Below are 10,445 nucleotides of genomic sequence, written 5' to 3'. Positions count from 1 at the left end.
AACGTAAAGCTTCAGGCTTTCTCATGTTTGAATCATGGCTGCTTATCATGTAACCTAGCACGGGGGCTCCGTCTATGCATGTAATCATTAATCTAAATATTCAAAAGCAGGGGCACCTGGCTGGCTGGGTCACTGGAGCACGTGGCTCTTGATCTCAGGGTTGTGGGTTGATCCCCATGTTGAGTGTAGAGGTTACTTAAAAAGATATTCTTAAAAAAAATATTCCAAAGCTGAAACTCTAAAATAGGAAGCCATGTAAAAAACAAATGGGTCCGTCCCCCCTTCATGACACGCAATCCAGGAAGGAAACAGAAGTCTCTGGTTGTTCTTGAACTTCTTCCTGTGGACATCCTTCCGGACCGATGTTTTCCAAGAAGACTCCTTTGGATCAAGACAGGAGTCTATGGCATTTATGCCAGAGGCAACAATGACAGGGGTGGGACTTAGGAATTTAGGAGAGTGGTGTTAGGGATGTGCAGATGTGTATGTAGGGTATGGTATGGTGTGGTGTGTGTGAGTTTGACAGAACTGTAAAGGGGGGACTGGGTTGTTTCTGGTACCTGTCCTGGTGCCCACCTAACCCCATCACTGCCCTGCTTTTCCCAACCTGCCTCTTTCAAGCCTCTAGAATCACTTCCACTCTACCCTGGACCACGTTCTTATCACAGGGTTTTTTAAACATTTCTGATTGTGGCCATGGAAAAAATGTTTTGCCTTACACACACACACACACACACACACACACACATTTTTTATAAAGTTCATGAAACATATACCATCTACTTAATACCTTGACTTTTCTGTTTTATTATGTTCTTTCATTTAAAAAAAATGCTGAACTCCGCCCACCAAATTAATTTTCACAACCTGTAGTTTTTCATAAAGTATTCCTTCATCTCATCCCAAGAAACATATTGATAAGTAAGGTCAATTTTTGTTTGGCTTTGGTTTTTGATAAGCATTAAGGTTTCACCACTGCATGAGCCTTTTGAATTTTGCCCATGAGCTCCAGAAGGCTCTCTCCGTAGCCTGGGTAAAGGAAAGAGGTTGTATGTAGACCCTCAATTTCTTCCTGCCCAGGAGAGTGGTGTCCAGGACTCTTGGGTGCTGCTTTGCAAGCAGTGTGAGGAGACTCGTGGAGCAGTGGGTGCTCTCCCGAAGCACACACGGAAGTCAGATGACACAGTACAGTACGCATGAGAGGGAGTAGCTTTTCCAGTGTTTGAATTCTGCATTACTTTATCAGGTTAATATAATACGATGGTAAGTTCTTTGAAACACAGCATCAATATGGTTTATCACAGCCATTTTTATTTTCACCTTCATTTATTTTAAGAATGAAGAAGGACTTGCAGACTCAAGTTCATGGGTTGCCCATCCTCTTTCTAGATGGACAGTGAGACATCATTGGTATGGCTGAGGCTGGTAGGTAGAGACTGAAGGTGTCGTGGATAGGGTTAAAGGAGGGATTCGAGGGAGGAAAGCAAGAGCTACAATGAGAGTCATGGCAAAAGCTAAAATAGGGACGTCTGGCTGGCTCAGTCAGAAGAGCATATGACTCTTGATCTTGAGGTTGTGAGTTTGAGCCCCAAGTTTGGTGTAGAGATTACTTAAAAAAAAAAAAAGAAAAGAAAAAAGCTAAAATAAGGTTGTAATGGGAGTGCCAAGTGAGAAAGCCAGGAATGCTGAGTTTCGCTCACAACAATGAAGAATAAACAAGTCCAAAGAAGAACATTAAAGATGGTTAAACACTGATCATAAAACACTGCCGTACATGATGAAGAAAGGGAAGTATTCCTCTCTAATGACTCTGGAATGTAAAAATACTCAGGCTTTTTATTTATTTATCTATTTATTTTAGTTCGACTTTCATTTATTAAGCATCTGCTCAAATTGCAGGAATTTGCACAAGGTCACACAACTTAGAACTGCAATTATATCCAGATCTTTCTGATCCCAAAGGCTGTGTCCTTTTCACAAATCCCACTGATGCCCCAAATGATTTCCAATCTAGTGGGAACCATAGGTAGGTTTTTTTCCTCCCTCATTTTTTGTATTTTTTCCATTTTTTTTCTGGTGATTATGAATTGGTTTTATCATAAAAAGCAAACTCAATAAACTCTATTTTTAAAAAAAAGTACTCACCAGGGAATTATTTCCAGTCTCAGATAGAAACAACATTCCAAATATCTCAAACTATTTTTGCCAGTGCTGGTTTATTCTACCTTTAAATATTTCTTCAGATTGGAATGCATTTCATATCTGAGAAGGGCCTTACTCTGATAAGCACCTGCATTCTGTTGTAGTGGAGCCATCTTTTTAGGCTCAGTTCTAGTTTCTTTTTTGTCCCTGGTAGGTAAAACACAGCTGAACTTTCTAGCTCTTTTCTTTTTTTCTTGAATTTACATAAATTTCCCAGTGAAAGAATGTGACCAGAGTGAAAGACTTAATTATTGAGGTTAGAGAGTGGTCACAGCAATGACTGAAGAGTTCTGATCTTTGAAAGTTTATGTCCATAGAGAAGCTTTCTCTTTGTCTTAAAAAGGCACTATAATAAAGGAGACCTAAGTAAATTCAGGAAGAGAGAAAACAGAGAAGCCAGGCTTGACCTCAAAACTTACCTTCTTCAGGAAAAAAGAGAGAGAGGGGGAAGCAAACCATAAGAGACTCTTACAGACAGAGAACAAACTGAGGGTTGGTGGAGGGGGTGGGTGGGAGATGTGCTAGATGGGTGATGGGCATTTAGGAAGGCACCCGTGATGAGCACCGGGTGTTGTATGTAAGTGATGAGTCACTGAATTCTACTTCTGAACTAATATTACACTACATGTTAACTAACTAGAATTTAAATAAAAATTTGAAAAACAAACACTTACCTTCTTTAACTTTTCTTTTTAACTGGCATCAGCTCCAGGCGATTCCTCTCATTACGATCATCTTCACATGTGAACTGAGCAACCATGACTTCATGCTCTTGGGATCCATAGGTTCTCCAAGAAGACACTGTGTGCCTGGACTCTTTAAATCTCGCACTCGGAGACAAACTCATTAAAGTGAACACACAGGAGGAACAAAAAAAGCAAATGTGCCTTAACCGAACATATGAGCATGATCATTTGGTCAAATAAAACCACTACCTTCTACCCCTCTCTAGTTCTCCTCCAATAGCGTTTGTACTTTATAGCTTGCTTTTTTTTTTTTTTTCTGTATGTGCTAGTTTGGCCCTCGAGGCACAATAGGAAGAGAAGTAGTATAGCCTTTTTCCAATTTTTGCTGGATGATATTTGGCATCATGAAGTGATGGGCAAAGGAGAGTAGCCCTTGTGACCCGGGGCTTTCCTGGTTTTCCCACAGACAATAGAGACTGAAAGCAAAGGACCAGAGAGTCTAAGGAGCACAACTTTTGTGGACTGAGTAACCATATCTGAAGGAACATAGCACTTGGAAAGTGTGCCAAGAAAATGCAGCATTTGGGAATACATATTGCCTATTTCATTAAATATCAAAGATACAAGGCTACATATACAAGAAATGCTGCTGTAGCTGCAGCTATGATGAAGGTGTCTAGCATGCATCCTAGAAGGGAAACGTGGTCGGGGACTGGGTGAATCTCCCATAGTCTTGTGACCTTGGGGATAAGCAATTCTAAGTAAAGAAATCTCCAGGTGACAACTTAGAAAATTTCTGCAGTATGACAGAAGGCCAAAGGAGAACCATAAGGGGGACTGGGAAGGGCATACAGAGACTTACTTTGGGGGGAAGAAATGCATTGCTGTAAAAGGACCAAAAGCCACAAGGCAGCTTCCCATCTATAAAGCCAGACTGGAGTTCCCACAGGGAACCATTCTTAAAGGCTATAATCATCTAGTGGGATTCATGGTCCTAGATGAAATGCAACCAACCAATTAAGCATGGATGTGGATCAGAAGAATTCTGGTCATGGCAATAGCAGGGAGAATCAATCAGGAAAGCATCTTTCTCTTGGGTCTGAAAATGCAATTTTAAGTTAGAATCTGAATCAAGTCCCTTGTTGAGGGTGCCTCCATCCTAATTCCTTTCTCTGAAACACCTGCCCTTGCCAGATGCTTTGGCAAGTAGGGCCTTTGATCAGGGCAGACATTTACCCAATTCAGAAAGTATTGTTTTACTCTCTCCCCGCCCACCACCAATTCTCTCTCTCTCTCTCTCCCCTTGGGAAGCCCAATCCAAGGTGTCTTGGGCTCTGATCTCAATTGTAATTCATGCCAACAAAATAGTGGTAAAATTCACTGCTCTGCTCAAGTCTTGCTTTTAAGTTTCACTCTGTTAGAATTATAGAGGGTTGAACTTTTTCTAATGTTTCTTGCAAAATTGAAGAATATGCATACATAAAGGTATAGACTTATTTCTCCTCTTCTCTCCACACAAACACTATCTTTCAGAAGTTGTTGCATCAAGAAAAATCGAACAGCCTCTGCTTATAAGAATGGCACACTTTTGCTGAGCCGAGGGTTCAGAATAATAGGAGGAATACATCAACTGCCATATCTGGAGAAATGGAACGGAATATGGGGTGGGATTAAAAGCAATTGGCACTTCTTAATTTTTAGACATAATTCATTCCTTGACCTTGATTCCTATAGATTCTGGTGGTTTAGGGTCTTGCTTAGTGAATTACTCCTGAAACCCATATTGACAGAATATGTTAGTGAAATGGGGCAGTCTCTTAACCAGGAGAAAGTGTGGAGCCTGAGGGGATCTGGTACTGGTTTCTAGGGACTCCTTTTTTAGCTTCATAGGAAAAAAGATAGGAGTGGTAGTTTTTTTATAGGGCTCATTTACTGAGGCCCATCTTTGGATTCTTCATTGCCTTTGGGAATTATTTACAATGTTGATTACTTGATATAGTGACAAGTTTTTGGTTTTTTGTTATTTTGTTTTCCGAGCCCCACATTTAATTTAGAGTGGCCACAGGAATCAAAGGGAGATGAAATTGGCCCAAGTTCTGATATACATCACATAAAATCTTTTCAAAAGGGTCAAATTTGACACGTCTTAAGTCTGCTACTCTCATCTCCGATATTAGAGTCCACACCAAGGGCAAAGGAAATAATGCCATTTCCTTTAACTATGAGTGGGATTTTAGGAGAGACTAATGTTGTTGTTGTTAACAATGCTCAAATATGCTAAGTACATCTCCCAAAGGATGGTGGCATCATGTCTGCTGCTGTACTTGAACCTCACCAGTGTCCTGGGTCAGTTACTCGTGCACCTGTTAATAGATTACAGTTATACACGTAGATGGTCAGCAGGATGCCATTTGTTTTTATATCTCCTGGCTCAATTCTTTTCACGTAGCAGAAACTCCTTAATTTTCTTACTTCAATTAGGATGGACTCCGGTATTCTACTTGACTCCAACGTGTACCAAGCCCAAGATGACTCAAATAAATCTGAAGGAATAGGCCATGGGGTATCTTTAGGGTGTGAATCGTGGTCCCTCAAAATATTTCCGGTGCTCACCCCAGGCAGTACTCTACTGCAAAGTTCACTAAGTAAGGACTTCTTGCTTCAGAGTTCTGGTCCTGCTTCACCTTGGGCTAGATTCTCTTTCTTCCTGGACTTCAATTTCCTTGTTACAAAATGGAGGTGCTCTTTCTGTATCCCACATATTTTACAGAAACGTCTGGGGCAGGGTGGAGGGCCAGGAGTTGGTAGAAGGAGTGTATATGAGAGAAAACCACCCGAGTGGCACAATTTGAAGGTTGGCTAGTAAAGCAGTGAACAGTATAAGATGTTTAGATTATGTGGTAGCCTCCTGCCAGTGGGTTTGCGACTCCTATGTAATTTTGGGGAGGGGGGATCTTGGTCACTTATTTTCCAGACAGACCCAGACCAGAGCTGATAGATTCCATTTATATGAGGAATTCACAGTCTTCAGCTGATGACACAGCTGTGTCAGCTAGAGTGCCTGCACCTGAGTCAATATAAATTATAACCAAGAATATTGTAAGCCAGAAAAATGGTCTACCCTGAAAGAACATCAGTCCCAAGAGACACCACCTGGGGCCTTGAGCTTTCGCATGGAAGGATAGAGCTCCCACCTGGGCCCCATGAACTGAGCCATCCTTGAAGTTCCACAGCTAGCTTGGACCCTAGCCCCCACGCTGAAGCGATAGGGATTCTGCACGGCCTCCCCTTAATCATCCTAAGGGTGGGGCACGGGAGCACCTGGGACAGGTGCAGGAGCCTGCCCTTGAGGGCCCACAGCAGAAGATGACTCTGAATTCTCCTGCGATCCCTGTTCTGGCTCTTGTCTGGGTGCCGGGGTGTTGTTCACATGAACTGAGCAGCACGTCCTCGGTCAGAGTCTGTTCACAGAATTTAGGTTTCTGAAGGCTGCTTTCCACAGAGCACCCATGGCAAACAGACAGATGTCTGTGAAACGGGCAAAGCTTATCCCACCCAGCCCCTCCTAGCACAAGATCTAGCCTCTGATAGTCTACTTGGAATCTTGGTTCTGTCTTTATTCACTGTGGGATGTTACTTTTCTAAGTCTCAGTTTCCTCATTTGTAAAATCATAGCACCTAACACATAGGATTGTTGTAAACATTAAATCTAATGATAAAAATGAGTAACTTAGCACTGGAAGTAAAGGCGTAAAACGTAACCAACACTTGAAGAAGTTAGCTTTTTTTTTTTTTTTTAAGACTGATTTCTGTGTCCTTTGTGCTTCCTTTTTGGTGTCTTCCTAATGGCTCATTGTCCTCAACCTTTCAACCCACACATTTCTGATATCCCCAAACTTATTTCCCCTAACACCATTGCGTGCCTCGGACAAAGAAATAAAATATGCTTCCTTTTTTTTCTTCTTCATTTCCTCTGAAGAAGACATTGTCAAGGCCCTCCCTACATCTCTTTGGCCCTCACCCCCACTCTACATGCTGACAGCCTCTTACTGCAAGACCGTGCTCAGCCTGGCAGGACGGACAGACCAAGAATGTCAGTGAGTGAATGACCCTACGAACCCCTAGTCCTGGACCACTAACAGGAGACAGAGGATAATGCTAATGTCCAAATGTTCCAGTTAAAAGGCAGAGATGAACAGAATAGATTTTAAAAAGCAAGACCTTACTAAATGTTTCCTACAAGAGATACATTTAAAATATAAAGACACAGGTTAAAAGCAAATAATTAGAAAAAAGATAAACCATGCAAACAATAAGCATACGAGGGCTAGAGTGACTATATTAGTGCCAGGTAATAAAATAGATTTCAAACCAAAGAATATTACCAGTAATCAGTTACCAGGGACATTTAATAATAACTAGAAGGACCATTCCTCAGAAAGATATAACAGTCATAAGACTTAAAATATGTGAAAGAAATATTGAAAGAATAAAAGAGAAATAGACAACTCAACACGTCATACCCAATTTCAACTCCCTTCCGTCAACAATTACTAAGGACTCTAGACCACAAAAAACTAATGAAAACATGGTAGATCATAACAAACTCTATAAACCAACTAGACCTAACTGACATTTGTAAAGCACTACAGACGGCTACAATATACATATTATTTTTAAGTGCACGTGGTATACCACTAGGAGAAATTTGAGAAGACCTAAATAAATGGAGGAACACACCATGATTATGGGTTAGAAGACTTGATATCATTAAGATTTCATATCCCCAAATTTTTCAATAAAATATCAATAAAATATCAATAAAAATTCCAACAAACTATTTTTGTAGAAACTGGAGAGCTGATTCAAAATTATATATGGATGTAACCTAAGCAATTTACAAAAAGAGAGAACAAAGTTATGGGACGTATCCTACTTGATTTCAAGACTTAATATATATCTATGTATATATGGGTATATGTATACATATATGGATATGGACGAATACATCTATGGATATACATACATATATGGGGAGAGAGAGAGAGAAACAGAGAGCAGAATAGAGACTAGAAATGGACCCCGCACATATACGGTCAATTGCTTTATTACAAAGGTGCCAAGGTGACTCAACAAGGAAAAAAAAATCTGTTAAAAAAGTTGTTGCCAGATATCAATATGAGAAAAGTTAATAAACATCAACTCTTCGCAACATATACAAAAATAAATCTGAAATGGATCAAAGGCCTAAGTATAGAACGAAAATTACAAAACCTCAGGAAGAAAGACAGGAGAAAAGTTTTGCTACTTTGGGGTGGGCAAAGAGTTCTCAGACTCCAGGGAGCATAAACAATTTTTAAAAATTTATAAAGTTGGGCTTCATCAAAATTAAAAACATCTGTTCTTCAAAAGGTAGCAAAAAGGCAAGCTACCAAGTTGGATAAAATGCCTGCAACACATATCTCTGATAAAGGACTTGTTGCCAAAATATCTGATCTGCGCTATTTTTACTCATAAATACTTCTGACACCAAACGTGTGGGTTTTCCCACACTACCTACCAGTTCTCCAGCTCTTTGGTTCCCAGCTCTGTGTGTTACGATTCACCCAGAGTTAGTGTCCGGTTCCCCAGTCTCGAGGGCTCAGTCCCGCAAGACTGCCCGAACTCCAGATGCCTGTCCCAAGTCCCGATCGCCACCTATACTTCTGAGCAACTGGCTATACACCTCCTCACATTTAATAATTTGCTAGAATGCCTCACAGAACTCGGAAAGTGCTTTACTTAGTATTCTCGGTTTGTTATAAAGCATCCAACTCAGGAACAGCCGATTGGTAGAGATGCGTGGGGTGAAGCCTTGGGGCTGGGGGAGGGGAGGGATGGAGCTTCCCCACCTTCTCCACTCATGCCACCCTTCCACCTTCAACGAGTGTACCAACCTGGAAGTTCTTCCAATCCCATCCCATTGCTTAGGGGTTTTGTTCGTTGTTTCTTTTGCAATGTCATTTTGAAGATGTGAATAAGAAGATCTCTGGAACCCAGGAAATCCACCAGGGCACTTTTACTGATTTCATACATGACGATAGTCACGAACAGCCAATTCAAGCAGTCTCTGTTTGACGAGAGCAAGGCAGTCATGGCTCAGACCCCTCAGGGCTGAGGGTCTAGTTTACCGCGCCAAGCAAGCAGCTAAGGCCAGATGGACAGCCAAACAAGCGGTAGAGGATGGGGAGGATAATTACCAGTTACGACTTTGGGGCCAACTGCACCACTGGACACTGTTTCTGCCCCATCAACCTGTCTGTTGTCTTGTTTCTTTTCTCGTTTGAAGTTCTAATGAATCACCTCCTTGAAGATCAGCAACAGGACTGAGTCAGCATAACACAGGGCCCAAGGGGATCTGAGGGAAGCTGCCGTAGACCCTGTTGGAACCAATCTATGTTCCCTCAGCGCTCGTCAGTCTCTTACGTGCTGACAGCTTTCTTCTTCAAGCCCCTGAGACTCAGGTCACTCCGCTCCATACAAGTGGAACACTCACGGTGCTTAGGGGACATTGTGTCCTGGAGCATCCCTCAAGCAATGGTGAATAAATACCCCAGCTCCTTATGCCTTGGCTGAGAAAACTCTGAGATGTGCTATGCAAGGTCCTGCAGGTACCCTGCGGCACAAGCCCCAGTTGCCATAGCTGTTCATTGCTCATGATCACACCCTCTATTGCTTTTCTCTTTTCCCTGTTTCACTTCCCCATTTCCCTACTCGTGATTTCTTTGATCTGATCTCCAATAAATGACCATTACTTAAATCTTTGTCTCAGTAACTGCTTCTGGGAGAACCCAATTTAAGACAACCTCCTATCCACCGAAACTTGTCTGACCTGAGTGCTATCACATCAGTTATCCCAAGGGATTGTTACATACACTCTGGCAAAAGTGTTTACAGTTGGTTGATACACGATTCCTTCCCCCAGCATGGTTCAAAGTTACAGCAGCCCTAAATATAATAAATAAAAGAAATGTGATGTGAAAACGGAAGGCAGTGGGTGACTAAATGGGTGGGGAAGATATTCTGGAATAGGAGGGACTTTCTTATTCTATTATGGGTAGGAGTGACCCTGGCATATGGATGGTCACTTCTTGAAATACTTCTCCTTTTTATTTTTAGTCACCTTTGAATTCAAATGTGTTAGCATCCTGATTCTGAGCATGTTTAGAAATTTTTAGAATTTATTGGAAAAATAGATTTTCACTAGAAGTCTATGTTCAGGGTCAGATATCTTTCCATTGTTCTTGTGACATTCTCTTTTTGCAAGCAAATGTGTGTTTGGGCTTCAACTAGAATTCTTTGAAGGCAAGGATACAACATTCTTCAGCATTGTACCTATTCTACTGGGTAAAAGAAAAGTGGATGTTTGTATTGGTTAAGAAAAAGAGGGGGTATGGAAAGTGGCTTGTAGAATTGTAGTGACAAACCAGATTTGCAAGTCTGCAATAAGTGCTATATATGCATTTATGCATAAATAGTGAGGAATTGTATTTGCATGATGTTCTTTTCATGACAGTA

The 10,445-nt window shown here is 41.3% G+C and overlaps 1 long non-coding RNA gene across 1 annotated transcript; it reads right to left on the bottom strand.

Annotated features, from left to right (window-relative positions):
- Nucleotides 1-262: 262 nt before the first annotated feature.
- Nucleotides 263-9,530, bottom strand: LOC103677314. Its single transcript, XR_572370.2, has 4 exons — nt 9,128-9,530; nt 8,825-8,997; nt 2,877-3,044; nt 263-1,609 (listed from the first exon to the last, which is right to left on the bottom strand). It is a non-coding gene; the product is annotated as an uncharacterized LOC103677314 (long non-coding RNA).
- Nucleotides 9,531-10,445: the final 915 nt, after the last annotated feature.

The sequence above is a fragment of the Ursus maritimus genome, unplaced genomic scaffold (genome assembly GCF_017311325.1).
Source record: "Ursus maritimus isolate PB19 unplaced genomic scaffold, ASM1731132v1 scaffold_4, whole genome shotgun sequence".
Classification (NCBI taxonomy): Eukaryota; Metazoa; Chordata; class Mammalia; order Carnivora; family Ursidae; genus Ursus; species Ursus maritimus.
The sequence above is the reverse complement of the archived record's forward strand: the minus strand, read 5'-3'. Positions and strand labels throughout refer to the sequence as shown.